The following is a 16,601-nucleotide window of genomic DNA, read 5'->3' as shown; positions in this document are numbered from 1 at the left end:
GCCTTAGTCCTTCATGCCATGAAATGGTCAAAAACAGTTCACGTCATGAGACCCTTAGCACTTCACGTCATGAACTGGTCCAAAACGGTTCACGTCATGAACCGCCTTACTACATCACAATGTGAAACGGTCACATTCCCTCTGCCAATCCTAGAATGCCACATGGCAACTTCATTAAGGAAGCCGCCAAGACCGACGGAGGCTTCATAAAATCAATTTCTTTCCTCTCTTGTGCATTCTGTTTATGTGATTTCTTCAATGTTTCTCATCGCTCGCGAATTACTGTGCTCATCGCTCTTGGATTTCCAAGTGATCTTCCACTGCGCATTGTTTGCAACTTCGATTTGAGGTGAAAGCTTGTGCTTTAACACTAGTTTGGTACCAAAACAGGACACTTGAGTGTCCTTTTTTGGGGGTTGCAAAAAAAATTCAAACTCCTAATGTAGGCTTTAAAAACCAAAATGCTTCATTGGGCATGTAGAACATAACGCTATGCTTCTGTAAAAAATGCTAAACATATAAAATGCCTTTTTATTTGGACGTACATAAGCAACAAAGTAGCATATGTCTTGAAAATGAACATTTTTCAGGATTTTTCAGGATTTTTCCAAATATGCAAGCATCATTCTCTCTCAAAAAAAATCCAATGATATCAATAGCATTTTTCCCAAGATATTTTGATAGCATACATCAGTCCAAGGAGGTAGAAGTTCACCAAAAAAATCATTTTCCTTTCCTAGAATTTTTTCCAAAAAAGTTGTATTAAATCAGCAAAAGTAACGCGTATTATCAAAACTCAATCACGCCACTAAAAAAAATTGTAGCCCTATCAATGAGAATGTTGATTATTGGTTTTCATGCTTGAGATGAGATAAATAAGCCATAATTTGATGTGTATGACACTAACTTAGCCTCCACTTAAGTAGGTTCTTTTCGCCTAGTTCTAAAAAAACTGTAAAAAATAAAAATACAAAATTTGATCATCTTTTTTCAAAAACTAATCATAACTATGCTTGCACAAGTAGTCTACACCTATAGTTACAACAAATAATGCACTTACACAGCTTTCCCCTTTGATGAAAATCAAAATTAGGCTCATAATTAGACATTTTACGTATTAAAAACAGGTTGCGCAAAAGGCCATGTATGAGAAGAGGCCCAAAAAGTGGCTCTAAAGTTTTGGAAAATTCAAAACAAAGTAGTATTTACCCTATATAACATGGGTGCACCTCAAGTTTTACATTATTAGCTTGCATATGGAAGGAGAAAAATTCATGCTCCACCTGTATAAAAAACATCATTTCAATATTAGCGAGTCAAAAATTTATCCAATAATTATCGTTTGATGATTCCAAGATTTAGTTTACATCATGGGCTTTCCATCAAGCCAAGTTTCATGATCAAACTATGTCCCTTCTAAAAGTTATGTACAAATTACTACTATTTTGAAAACAGCAAAAATCATGCGTTTTATCAGCATGTGTCTAAGAAAATTAAAATATTGCCTTGCAAAAGCTAAGAAAAGTGCAATTTAAAAAATCTCAAATTTTTTTTGGGTCTTGAGGAACATCTGTGGATGTTAAGCATTCCAAAACTCTTAATAGATTGCCCACAAAAATTCAAGAAAAATGCTAACTTTCAGGACACTTTAGTGTCCAATTACAGAACTAGTGTTAACCTTGTCTTGATGAAATTATTTGAATTATTTGGCATTGGTATGTGTGAAGGTCACCAATTTGAGGTATCACACATGGTTATTTTTCTGTGCTGCAAAGGTCACCGAATTACTGCTCATCTTTCTTGAATTTCCAAGTGATCTTCCACCGCGCATTGTTTGCAACTTCGATTTGAGGTGGAAGCTTGTGCTTTAACCTTGGCTTGTTGGAATTATTCGAGTTATTTGTCATTGGTATGTGTGAAGGTCATCAATTTAAGGTATCACACATGGTTATTTTTTCGTGCAAAGGTCACCGAATTGAGGGATTGCACGAGGTTTTTGATATTGTGAAATGAGATTATTGTGATGGATATTTTGAGCTTGATATTTTCTTTCATGTAAAGGTCACTGAATTGAGGTATTGCATGTAGTTGTTTAAATATGCAAAGGTATCGACTTTGAGGTATTGCATGTAGTTGTTTAAATATGCAAAGGTACTGACTTTAAGGTATTTCATGTAGTTGTTTAAATATGCAAAGGTACCGACTTTGAGGTATTGCATGTTTAGCAACTGAGGATAGTTGCTTTTCACCAGGGAGGAATGTTGGAATTATTGGAATTATTTGGCATTTATGGATTTATTTGATGGATATTTATTTTATGTACAAGTGAGATTGATCGCCTCTAACTTGTCACATATTTTAAGCTTATATTGTGAATGTCAGTGTAGATCAGTGCGGTAGGGTTAGTGTGAGAGATGTGCATGGATCCACTAGGCTTGCTTTGACAGAAATTTATTTACGCATGGTGTGTGGTGTGACTATTTATGATTAGAAATTGCAGTGATATTTTATGTGCACACATTAGTGTGCAACATTTTGATAACCCGAGTAGATAGGCATCTATAGTGTGGACACTGTGAGAGGGGACAGTGCACTGGCCCCATCGGCAAGCAAACATACCGGTGGCCACCAACTCACCAGCTAGAAAGTACACTCAGAACCGCTAGTGCATCTGCAAGCACGGACATCGACGAGCATAAGGAGCACATAGTACAGCCAACGCACTGACAAGAAGCACCAATGGCAGCATTGACGATGGATTGGACGGCAATGAAACTGACGCACCTCACCTCCCCCACAAGGTCAAGCATCAATGTTTCCTAAGAGAAAATGGTCAAATAATGTCTCTTCTCCCCTTTATACCCGGCCTGCCTAGTCTCTACCACACTATGTGGGATTATAGGTGTCTACGTGGCAACCTCTGGTGAGGCCATGAGAGAAGAAGAAGAAGGAGAGAAAAAGAGAAGAAGAAAGAAGAGAAGAAGAAGAAGAAGAAGAGAGAAGACGAAGAAAGAGAAGAAAAAGAGGAAGAAGTCTTAGAGAGAAGAAGAAGAGAGAGAAGAGAAAGAGGGAAAGAGAAGAAGAAGAAGAAGAAGAAAAAAACAAAACAAAAAAAACAAAAAACAAATATATATCTTTCATCTTTTTGAAGGGGTCTTTTTTTTCAAAGATCTTTCAAATCTCTATTTCTGCACAATTGTTTGGCCGAGGACTTAATTGTTGCTTTCTAAGACCTGGTATATTGATTCTTGCTCTTTTCCAGCCTTTAAGCCTTCGAGGATGACATATTTATGTGTAGTTGGGGATGCCGCCATTTGTTCATGGAGCATTTGCACATGGTCACTTGCTTCTTGGACTTTTCTCCATAACGTAGCATTTTGATCACTAAGCATGTGAGTGGTTGATAAGTGGCATCGCCATACCCTCTGTTCCTGTCCTAGATGGAAGCACTTGTTGTAGTTGTGCCCTCTAATTCATAGAGTGGTAATTGTAGCAAACTATCCAGGCCCTCAACAGTCTCTTTGAGGAAGCGTTCGTAATCCATATTATGTAAGAAAGAATTGACTGGGATTTTGTCTGCATCATCCAGCCTTTGCTTGGGCTTGTTGCTTCTTTGTCTCTCTTTCTTTTGTATGCTTCTTATCTTTCATCAGGGACCTCCATAAGTGTTGAAGTGGCCTCTTCATTTTTGTGGTGCACATCCTCTTGCAACACCTCTTTTCTTGGGGCCTTCTTTGCACCAATCTCTGATGATGCAGTCTGATATGATATTATAGAATTACAAAGTGGTGATAGGTTTTTGAAAATGATATGAGATGGGCTAGGAGGAGGTGTTTGATGAGGTACTTTGGAGGCTGTGCGTACGTGTATTTTTGAAAGGCAAATCCCCTGTGCTTCTTGGTGCTCCACCACTTACTGGAAAGAGGCAATGTCTTGAGCCAGCTCCACTTTGAGGCATTTGGATTCCTCAGCGACTCTTGCAATGATCCCCCTCATCTTCTTATCTATTTTCTTTTTTCTGCTCTTCTTCAATTCCTTCATAATCTCTTTTGTGTCTTTTAACAATGCTTGGTTGCCGTTCCTATAGCTCACCACCAGAGGTAAGTATTGGTTGCTCTACTTGCATTGCTTGTTGTACATCTAGCACTAATTCTGGAATAGGAAGCTCTGCAACGTGACTTAGCACCTTTGTAAGTAAGTAGGGATTGCATACTTTGGATTGGTGCACCTTCAAGTAGTTCTCCATTTCCCTGTGGATGTACCAGGCCCAGTCTTCCTCTTTCTCCTCATGCACCTTGGCATTATATTCTCTAGGATGGTAATGAGAAAATTCAGAAGATCTATTGAAGTCAGAATTTTAGATAAATGATTAATTTATTCCTCATAGGAATACGTGTTTAGTTTTGAATTCAGTTAAGCAAAATACTCAATGAATGAAATTCAGTAAAGTAGTAATTGAAATATTACCCTTCGAGAAAGATAGTTCAGGGAGAACCTTTCTAGACTCGAACCATGAATCAGACTATGACCACGACTTAATCTCCTTCGTCAGTTTCGAGAAAAGACGATGTGACCAGTTCAGAAAAAATCAATCAAATCACCCACCGAATATGAAATTAAATTGAGACCTTTGATTTTGATTTGAGGATCGAGATTACAGAATTCGAGCAATTCTGCGTGGGAATCTAGACCTGTGATCTAGAAGTCTTGGGATACGAAATTAAGATATACTCATTGTATTCAAAAGGAAATCAAAACTGAAAACTTGCATAGAAACCCTGTTTTCTTAAAGGACTGTCTTACGCCAGAATGCTAGAGGGAGCATTTGGTATATGTGTTTTTCTAAGGGAAGTTCACTTGCAACAGCTGGCGGGGAGTGTTCAAAGGACGGCTCACGTGGCAAAAACCTACCTAGGTCTTGACCAGCCTGGGTATGGTGAAAAATGGTGTGCTTCCGGTACGATGGGTGAGGGCCGACAAAGCGGTCCCTGAGTGAAGTGCTAGGACATCTAAGGAGGATCTTGGAGGGTTCTGACCAGGCGATGCACTGGCTCGCAGTGCTTAGGACACCCATGCATATGTCGTGGAAGATATATATATGTATGATGACGAGAAAATTATTGTAATCTATTACTGGATCTCGTTGCTGACCTGCTGGTCTCAACGGAGAGTCCAGAGTGATTCTATTTTGTGAGAAACAAGGATTGAGTGGAAATTTTGAGTTATGACATCTGTAACCAATAATTGTTTGTCAATGGATTGTTTTTAAAGTTAAAGTTTAAGAGGAGTGTGTGCGTATCTGTATTCTAAAGCAAACGTTAAGAAAGGAATTCAATTATGGGTGGTACTTGTCTGGTTCTACCAATTCTAGTGGTTGAGCGCAGTGGCTAACCCATGGGCCGGATAGGTTGGAATCAGTAGAGTTTTAATAATAAAATTGATCAATAGGAATACGCTTAGAACTCGAGTAGTTAATTAAAATCATGAAGACTTCTCTGATGAATAGATCAACAGCTGTGCCACCTGATTCAATTAGGAAAAAAGCGTTGATTCCTTCAAGTTAAGTTTGTAATAGTTTCCCTTCTATTTGATTTAATCAGATGAAGGTTAGTTCAGTATCTTGACCTCATTAGAGAAATTCATTTAAGAAAATAAAAATGGTGGAATTGTCCCCGTTTTTCGGGCAGGGGAAATTCTCTCGGTTTTGGTTTTCGGAATGACCACCAGCTTAGTCTCGTGCTCGGACATTCGAGGGTGAGGCCGCGAGTGAGAATCCCTGCCCCGCGCGCAAGAAGAAGCTACTTCCGCTTGCTACCATCCGGGAATCCGTTGCACAGAGGGGGTAGTGGGACCTCACAGTTGGAGATATTATGTTGAATGAACTTCAAAAAATGAAAACTCATAAATTGAATTGGAAATTTATAGATGGATACCCTGAATCTATCTGGCATTCTTGAACTCTCCCAGAGTCAGGATATGATAGCCTTTGCATTCAAGCACCTCATCAACTCTGCTATGACCTGAGTAAGCAGAGTGAGACTCGCACATCATTTTGAGAGTCTTTACTTTCCTTATCCTCTTGAGCGACGTCGATATATGTTGTTCTATGGAGGACGATGTATTAATGTCAGTACCAGTCAGAGTCAGAGGCTCAAGCAAAATATTTCCTTAGCCATGATTCTGATAAGGCTAGGGCTTGTTCAGCATGTACAACTCTTTGATCATTCACCCAAGAACTTCAGAATTTCATGCCGAGTTTTTAGGCTTCTTAGCCGCTTTATCCCTAGATGTAGAATTACAGCACCTCTTTCTTCTGTAGTGAATTGTGTGTACCATGGCATGTCTCCTTCACAGTTTCGCTTCTTTATGCGTATACGATTGAGGCAGTGATTTTGGGAGCCATGATGCTCTATGTATATATTGAAAACTTTTGATAATAAATGATGTTTTACAAAATAATTCCAAATTATTTTCATGATTGTGAATGGTTAATAAAATTATCAGATTAATTCTTGTTTCATGAAGTATGATGAAATAATTATTTGTTTAAAGAATAAATCGTATAAATTAAATAATCATAAATCTATTATCAAAATTAAGTTGACGAAAATCTTGTTTTGTCAGAGTCATGAGGTGTGCGGCCCATGCAAGGTAACTGGATCCTCTAACGAAGAGTTAGATCCGGATGTTCAAAAAGCCTTGCACAGATCCCAACCTAGTCCCTTCAAGGGTGAAGGAGAGCAGTTAGGTGAAGTAGTGGAAAAGTGGATTGAGGCAATGGAGGAATACTTTGATGTAACTGGCTATAATGAGAGAAGCAAGATGGCTCTCGCAAGGTTAAAGATTGTGGAAATGGCCAGGGTCACTTGGAGGAACCACTGCGAGACTAACCATCTCGATCGGAATACCCAGACCTGGACTAATCTTAAAGCTTACTCAGAAAAGAGGTTTTGTCCTCCGAGCTTCCTTGAAACTAAAATGAATGAGTTCTTGGAACTAAAGAAGGATAGCCGCAGAAGTAGTGGAAGAGGAAAGAGGAAAAATTTATGCAGCAATTGAAAACCAAGGGCCAAATCGCCAATTCTCTGTCATCCATACTCCAGTTGAGTATCAGGGTAAGCCTTTTAAGCTTTTGATTGATTCACGCAGTACTCATTCTTTCATTTCCCTTGGATGCTTACGTAAGCTAGTCTTAGATCAAAAATCAGGGAAACCTATGCAAGTTGAATTGGCCAGTGGGAAGATTCTTTTCACTCACCTTGAGACAAATCGTATTCAGTTCAATCTAGATGGGAATTTAACTAACTGTCAGTTCAGAGTTATAGCTTTGGGAGTTTTTGACGGGATCCTTGGAATGGATTGGCTCCACAAAAATCAAGATGACATTCACTGTCATAATGGAACCATTTCCTTCCGTGACCTTCACGGAAATAAAGTTCAAGGAACCGGAAAGTCAGGATCCCCAATTAGTTTCGAACAGGCTAAGTGGAGCCTAGATCTTCACAAAGATAGATCTCAAATCAGGGTATTATCAGATCAGGATTAATGAGCAAGATATCCCGAAGACAGCCATCAATACTCGGTATGGGAATTATGAATTCATTGTCATACCGTTTGGATTGACAAATGCCCCAGCTACTTTCAATTGCTTAATGCAGGACATTCTCAGAGAATACTTGGATGATTTTGTTCTTGTTTTCTTTGATGATATTCTGATTTACTCAAAGAATGTAGCTGACCATGAAGCTCATGTCAGAAAAGTTCTTGAGATTCTAAGGAAGCACCAACTCTTTGCAAAAAAGAGCAAATGCACTCTCTGCCGACCATGTTGAATACTTGGGCTTTCTGTTTCTTCTTGTGTTGTCTTTTTAGTTTCTGTTGAGGTTATGTCTACTCTTCTCTTGGTTGTAGATTTAGCTGGAAGGCATTTTTTCTCTGTCTCTTTAGCATCTTGGTTGTAGATTTGGCTACAAGGCCTTTTTTTTGCCTCTGCAGAGCAGCCAGCTTTTGCCTATTGGGGCTACTATACTGTGATTTCCATGTTGAACAGTGAAATTACGCTGCTGTTTTCGCTGCATGAAATTTCAAAGTTATTGGATGCTCATTTCTAAAAATACTTGTCACATTACATATAGAAAATGACACATAGTTTTAAAAAAACATCCATTAAAACCCTTGGAGCCATGTTTCGAGGAAAAAAAAGATAGTTGAAAACTTTTGAGAAGCAAAACAATGTCAAGATGGAATTTGAGAATGGGTCATGAGTATGACCATTTCTTGAGTGAGAGAGAGAAATTACATAAAAACCATTAGAATTTAAACATAATTAGAAATTTATGTAATTCTTTACTATCATTAATTAATTAACTTCAATAGCATTCATCAAATTATGTAACTCTTCACTACTATTCACCAATTAACTTCAATAGCATTTAAAAAACCATACCAATTAAGCTTCTCAAGCTTGAGAGGGGTTGAGAAGAGAGAAACTTTGAGAAATTATAGAAAATGATCAAAATTCACTAATTACCTTACGATTTGCTTGATTCTTTGTTCACGGTAGAGGCCCCCAACCAATCAATTGGTTAAGTATGTTGATGGAGCCACTAATGGGGATTAAAGAAAGAGGGAAGCTCCAAAAACTAGTGAATTATTAATGAATTCACAGTTCTTGGCTTAGGTGGAGTAGAGTAACGATGCATAAACACTATATATTTTTTTCAACAAGGGGAGGCTTCTATTTATAGGAAAAATTGAGCTCCTAACCAAACAAACTGATTCTAGAATTTTCCAACTCAGTTTGGTCAATTTTTGACCATTTTTAGGTCAGTTGAGCTAACTTTTTATAACTAGACTTGAATTAGGAGAGAGGAGAGATGAAATATCTCAATTTTTATGAGTTTAAAACTCATTCAAGCATGTGAAATATGCACCTCCTTTAAAGAACTCCCCTTCCTTACATATGTGTCAAAATAGCATCATTATACCCAAAATATCTCATATTTTTAATATTGCTCATAGTTTTTTACTAATAAACCTTGTACATTTTCAACTCTTCATCTTATGTGAAATATGCACCTCCTTTAAAGAACTCCCCTTCCTTACATAGTGTCAATATGAAATCATTATACCCAAAATATCTCTTATTTTTAATATTGCTCATAGTTTTTTACTAATAAACCTTGTACATTTTCAACTCTTCATCTTATGTGAAATATGCACCTCCTTTAAAGAACTCCCCTTCCTTACATAGTGTCAATATGAAATCATTATACCCAAAATATCTCTTATTTTTAATATTGCTCATAGTTTTTTACTAATAAACCTTGTACATTTTCAACTCTTCATCTTATGTGAGCATTTACTCATTTTTGGGTATCTTCTTTTACAAAATTGGATTTATCTCCTCCCTACACATGGATTGATGCTATTGGCCCATAGGAACCTTAATTGGACCATAATCCAAAAATTTCTGAAAATCTAGACCCTTAGGCTAAGGTCCTTTATGTTGAGATTCAAGCTCGATGTCAGTGTGAGCCAACTATGCTATGTGCTGGCAGATTAGGTAGGAACATGTGTGAGACATAAATGACCGCGTGTCTAGCTGGTCATAGTGTGTGGACATTAGCTAGGGTTAGTAGAGTGTGGACACAACTCATTGTGTGTTGTGTGGATTATGGATTAGTGCATTATGCTTTGTGTGAGAGTGGAGATGGCTTCCCTCTATGGTTAGGGTTTGCAATATACATTAGGGTTTGCTCTTGTGTGTGTGTCTCCTCCCCCTCTACCGTTCTTTCAACATGGTATCAGAGCCTTGTGCTGTTTATTTGGGTTTATGAGTGAGTGAAGAGAAGAGGGAGAAGAAGCTGTGAAGCTTGCCATTGGAGCTGTGAAGCTTGGAGCACACCAAATACTATCAGATCTGAAAGCTTGGCCTACCGGGTAAGGTCTTCTAAACATCCTTGAGCGGATTGCAGGTGATACAGGCAAAAACAAAGCATTTTAGAGCAAATCAAAGCAAAGCAAAATTCTGGTTTTTGAAGCTTTCCATTAAAGCTTGGGAACATTGATGTATGGTGGAAATACGTGTGATTCTGGCAAAAGACATATGTATTTGACAAAGAGGGATTTATTGGCAACCCATGTGCAAGCCTTGAACAAATTTTTGGAGCAATTTGAATGCATTTCAAAGTGTGAAAAACTCTGGTTTTTGAGCTCACACAAAACAGAGAAAAGGAAGCCAAAAATTGATGAAATTGGAGCATGTATTTGGTAAAAATCAAAGCATTGATGGATTGCACATGTGCCTAGGTGTGTTGGGCACTCAATACCATCATAAAATAGCACTTCAATCACTCCCAAAGGGCCCTACAGCAGGCGGCGCAGCCAGACAGTGAAAACAGGGCAGAATTGTGTTCATCTTGGAGCGAGGAGGCCAATTAATCATTGGTTACTTGACATATTTCAAGTTTGCTTTAGAAATTGGATGCTTTATACTTTGGAGAAGAGGGCTATGTGATTTTTTTGGTCAATGATGCCTAATTGAGCTGGGAATGAGCTGATTAAAACAGGCTGTCCACTGGTTGCAGAGAAACAGAGCATTTTTAATTGAGCAATTAATCTTTGGTCTTTTACAATTGGACAAATTCCTCTTACATGGAGTTGATGGACACTAATGCTAAGCTAATGAATGCCTGGTTGCTCAATTTGGACAAATATTGAAGGAATTAGAGCAAATTTTCTACTGGTTTTTCTGGTTTTTTTGGTTTTTCCAAAAACAGAGAAAGGGGTTTTCAAAAATTGATATGTACACATGTCAGATGGTGTTGATACTCAACATTGAGGTTGATTAGGTGTCAATGCAAGTTGCCCATACTTGATTGCACCATTACATTGTGATTTGGAGCCTTGGAAGGCGTGTCAATTCAGGGTATCCAGCACTGAGTGAGTCAGTTCATCTTGGATGATTACAGGTTGATTTTCTACATCAAATTTGGAGTTTGTTGGCTACCTTGGAGTATCTGGAACATTCATTGGAGTGTGGTTGAGCTGAGGAAGGCTCATTTACAGATTTGAAGTGTGCGGAAGGTGTATGCACATTGAGCAACATGTCGGATAATCCAGTTCAGATTGTTGGTGAGAAGCTGGATAGGAAGAACTTCCAGGCATGGAAGTACAGGATAAAGAGTTTCTTGAAAGGGAAAGGATTTTGGAATCTCATTACAGGTGTTGAGCTTGAGCCTGAGCTACCTCGGCAACCTACACAGCAGCAGCTTATTGCTCATAAGCAATGGTCAGAGAGAGCATTCAAAGTGCTGCATTATTTGTCTATATGTATTTCTAATGCTATGCTCATACACATACAGGATGCTGAGAATCCCAAAGATGCATGGGATACTTTGGTCAAGATGTTTGATACAGATACGAGTGCTCGCAAGTCTCAATTGCGACGGCAGATACACAATGTGAAAAGGAATAAAAGGAGCATACATGATTATGTGCAAGAAATCAAGAAGTTTGCAGATGCATTGGCCATAATAAATGCCCCCATGCCTGATGATGATTTGGTGGATATTACCTTACGTGGTCTTGGCAAGGAATACAAATCCTTTGATACATCTATCTCAGTGAGGAGTACAGGTCTACCCGACTTCGATGAGTTGGTTTCACTCTTGTTGGTTGAGGAAATCAAGCTCAGTGATTCATTTCTGGATGCATCTACTAGCCATGATGATGGCAAAAATCAGGCTTTCTACTCGCAGAGAGGCTTTAGAGGCAAGGGGAGATTTGCATCACGTGGACGTGGTGGTAATGGTCGTGGATGGCAGGACAGGCCTCCACAACAGAATTTTCAGCCTTCATATGGTGCTCGAGGTGGTCATGGATATGCACCTCAGCGAGGCAGAGGTACCCCCCCGTGGTCGAGGACGTTGGCAAGGCCAACAAAATTCTATGCAAGATGTGGAATGCCATTATTATTGTGAAAAATATGGTCATATGGCGAGAGATTGTTTCCGCAAACAGAATGATTTGAGAGGGGGAAGAGCACAACGTGGTGGTCATTATGGTGGAAACTATGCACAACATGGTGGTAACTATGCATCAAGTAGCAATGATGGAACTGCAAATCATTTGTTTGCCATGAAGCATGTTGTGGGTTCTATGACAACAAATGCTGAGAATGATGATACATGGTATATGGACTCAGGAGCATCAAACCATATGACATGTCATGGTGAATGGTTTGAGCATATGAAGCCTATGGAAGTAAAAGGCTATGTGGAAACAGGTGATGATACCCAACATGTCATTACACATGTTGGAAGTGTACCATTGGTCATGCACAATGGTCAGACAAAGTCTATGTCAGATGTGCTGTATGTGCCTTCAATCACAAAGAGCTTGGCCTCAGTTGGTCAAATGGTGGAACAGGGATTACAGGTTCGGTTCAACGAGCATGGTTGCTTTGTTGAGGACTTCAAACATGGATGTAGAGTGATTGCTAAAGGCAAGAAAGAAGGAAGATTGTTTAAGCTGGATGCTGGAATTCCTGAGCTAAAATCAGCCATGTTCTCAAAGAGCAGGAATGTGGTACAGGACATTGATATGTGGCACAAGAGGATTGGACATGTCAATATACAGAGATTAAAGAACATGCAAACAAGAGGCATTGTCAATGGATTGCCTAGGTTCAAATATGATGGACATATGCATGTTTGTGAAGCCTGTCAGTTTGGAAAGCAGGCAAGGTTGAGGTTTCCTAGAGAAGGAAATATGAGTAACAGGCCACTTGAGATCGTACATAGTGATGTATGGGGTCCTGCACAAAACCCATCTATCAAAGGCAGTTTATACTATGTTACATTCATAGATGATTTTAGCAGGATGACATGGATATACTTTCTCAAAGAGAAGAGTGAAGTGTTGGAAAAGTTCATGGATTTCAAAGCTTTTGCAGAAAAGCAATATGGCTGTTAGATTAAATGTCTAAGGACAAATGGAGGTGGTGAATACACCTCAAAAGCTTTTGAGCATTTCTTGAGGAAGCATGGAATAAGGAGATAATTGACTTGCAGGTATACACCTCAGCAGAATGGTGTGGCTGAGAGAAAGAATAGAGTCATATGTGAAGTGGCAAGGGCAATGCTTAATGAAAAGAGCATGCCAGATTACTATTGGGCAGAAGCATGTGCTACTGCAGTGTATATATTGAACAAAACACCTACAAGCAGCCATTCATGGAAGCACGCCAGAGATGCGGCTCACAGGTTACAGGCCAGACATTGGACATCTTAAAGTTTTTGGATGCATAGCTTATGTACATGTGCCTGATGAAAGAAGAAGGAAGTTGGATCCTAAGGCAGAGAAATGTGTATTTGTTGGATATGCACAGGATCGAAAGGCATACAAATGGTATAACCCTCAAACTAGACAAGTGGTCATCTCACGAGATGTGGTGTTTGATGAGCTTGCTAGTTGGTACAAAGCAAAAAATGAGGGAGTCATTGAGTCACTTGAGGTTGATGTGCCTGTGAACTTGCCATCACAAGCAAGTTCTAGTTCTACTTCTATGTCTGGGCCAGCAGCAGCAGAAGCTGAGAGTAGCAGTGTACGTCCATGGTCAGGACGTTTGAGGCATGAGAGTGTGAACACTGGGAGTAGTGCTATGGATAAAGGCAAAAAGAAAGTCGAAGGAATTGGAATCACAGGTTATGAGTCATCTAGTTCTGAGAGTTTGGATGAGGAGCTTGGCATACCTGTTTTACGCACACCTGGTGCTAGGCAGGACAGATATGTGCCACCACATGCTAGAGTTACAGGTGTACAGAGTGACCCGCATGCATTGCAGAGATCCCAGAGAGTCAGATATCCTGTTGACAGATTGACATATAGAGATTTTGCTATGCACTATGCATACATGACATCTATGGAGAGCATATACAGAGGCTATTGGAGAGCATGTATGGGAGAAAGCAATGGATGTGGAGATGGACGCATTGGTCCATAATGATACATGGGACTTGGTTGCATTACCAAAGGACAAGAATGTTATTGGATGTAAATGGGTTTACAAAGTGAAGTGCAAATCTGATGGTTCTATTGAAAGACATAAAGCAAGATTGGTAGCAAAGGGTTATGCACAGACCCAAGGATTGGATTATGATGAGACGTTTAGTCCAGTGGCTAAGATGGGCACAGTGAGAGCAGTCATTGCTATGGCTGCAGCTAATGGCTGGGAAATGCATCAAATGGATGTCAAGAATGCATTTCTGAATGGAGATTTACAAGAGGAAGTGTACATGGCACAGCCAGAAGGGTATGTACACCCTAGATATCCCACTCACGTATGCAGGTTGAAAAAGGCATTGTATGGTCTAAAGCAAGCACCTCGTGCTTGGAGTGATAAGATGAGCAGATATCTTATCTCACTTGGTTTTCAGATTTCTACATCAGATTCTTCACTCTATGTGAAGAAGACAGAGCATGGGATTGTTTTACTAGTCATCTATGTGGATGACTTGATTATCACAGGAGATCATGGTGCAGATGTGATGCATGTCAAGAAAGCTTTGAGTGGGCAATTTGACATGAAAGATCTTGGTGAGTTGAGATACTTCCTTGGAATTGAAGTGGTGAAAGATCATGCAGGTACTTGGTTAGTACAGCGCCAATATGCATTGGATATGTTGGCAAAGTATGGCATAATAGGGTGTAAGCCTATGAGTACACCATTGGAGCAAAATGTGAAGTTGCAGGCTGATTATGGCGAGGAATTGGATGATCCTTCTATGTACAGGAAGATGGTTGGTAGTCTCATATACATGACTATGACACGCCCGGATTTGAGTTATGCTGTGGGGCTAGTCAGCCAGTTTATGCAGAGCCCCAGGAAACCACATTTGGATGCAGTGAGACGCATCATGAGATATGTGAAGACCATAGCACATTATGGTTTATTTTATGAGAGTGGTAAAAGCTTGGACATACATGGCTACACAGATGCTGATTGGGCAGGTAGCGCATATGACAGGAGGTCTACTAGTGGATATGCTTTTACACTTGGAAGTGCCGTGGTGAGTTGGAGTAGCAAAAAGCAACCTACAGTTGCTTTATCCAGTACAGAGGCTGAGTACCGAGGTGCAGCCATTGCTACTTGTGAGGCTATATGGTTAAAGAGTCTCTTGACAGATTTATGTGAGCCTCTTGATGGCAAAGTTGTCATTCATTGTGACAACATGAGCAGTATACAGTTGGCAAAGAATCCAGTGTTTCATGCGAGGACCAAACACATAGAGGTCCATTATCACTTTGTCAGAGAAAAGGTGCTGGATGGTACAGTTGATCTTCAGTATGTGAAGACTGATGAGCAGGTGGCTGATATCTTTATGAAGCCACTTAGCAGGGAGAAGTTTGAGTACTTCCGGACTATGTTGGGAGTACATGGGATGAGCTTGAGGGGGAGTGTTGAGAGTCTTGATATCCCAAGCTCATCTACATCTTCATCGGCAGTACATCATGAGCTTGAGAGGGGCTGTTGAGATTCAAGCTCGATGTCAGTGTGAGCCAGCTATGCTATGTGCTGGCAGATTAGGTAGGAACATGTGTGAGACATAAATGACCGCGTGTCTAGCTGGTCATAGTGTGTGGACATTAGCTAGGGTTAGTAGAGTGTGGACACAACTCATTGTGTGTTGTGTGGATTATGGATTAGTGCATTATGCTTTGTGTGAGAGTGGACATGGCTTCCCTCTATGGTTAGGGTTTGTAATATACATTAGGGTTTGCTCCTGTGTGTGTGTGTCTCCTCCCCCTCTACCGTTCTTTCAACACTTTATACCCATTTCCAATTAATTCCAATTGCACATTGAAAAGTTCTTTTTGAATTTCTTTCTTAGGGGAACTTATTTTAATAAGATGAGATAATTTTCTATCTAAAAATATTAAAAATCTGAATATTCTCTCTCTAGAATATTTTCTCTCTCTAGGATAAAACAGTTAGAAACAAGTCTTTTATATTTCTAAAGAGGGATTGATTACAGGGGAAGATGCTGGACATTTTGAGAGGCTGGGGAGGAATCTTACATTCTCTCCCACTTGAAAAATGCTAGATGCCCTCATCTCGCAAACTGGGGGTAATTTCGCAAGATGCACAAGTAAGAGACTGAGAGAAAATTTTCAATTAAGATTAACCACCAATTAAAAAAGTCTCAAAGAGGGTAAGGGTCAAGACAAGAACAAGATTTAAACTTTATTCATTCTTGGAACATATACAGTAAAGATAGAAGAACTCTTTACACTTTCATAAGCCCGTCCATCATATGATCACAAAAGCAGCACTCACACAGGCTGCGCACGTATAAGGTAACTCATCTATGGGAATGATTCTGTTGGTTATTGCCGCACCTATCTCAGTGGTATGAGGTGATCTAACAAAAGGACCTCTGAGAGACAAGCCAAAAACGGGGTAAAGGCATATCTTCTGATGAGGAAGAAAACACGCCAGTAAGAAGACCCGCTCAGAAAACCCAAGATATCTTGATCTCATGACGCAGTAGTATCGGGGACCCAAACCCAAGGCTTCAATAACCATGGCCAAGCAA

Source organism: Cibotium barometz, chromosome 26, assembly GCF_041138505.1.
Source record: "Cibotium barometz isolate CiBa-2024 chromosome 26, ASM4113850v1, whole genome shotgun sequence".
NCBI lineage: Eukaryota > Viridiplantae > Streptophyta > Polypodiopsida > Cyatheales > Cibotiaceae > Cibotium > Cibotium barometz.
This window is presented reverse-complemented; position numbering follows the sequence as displayed.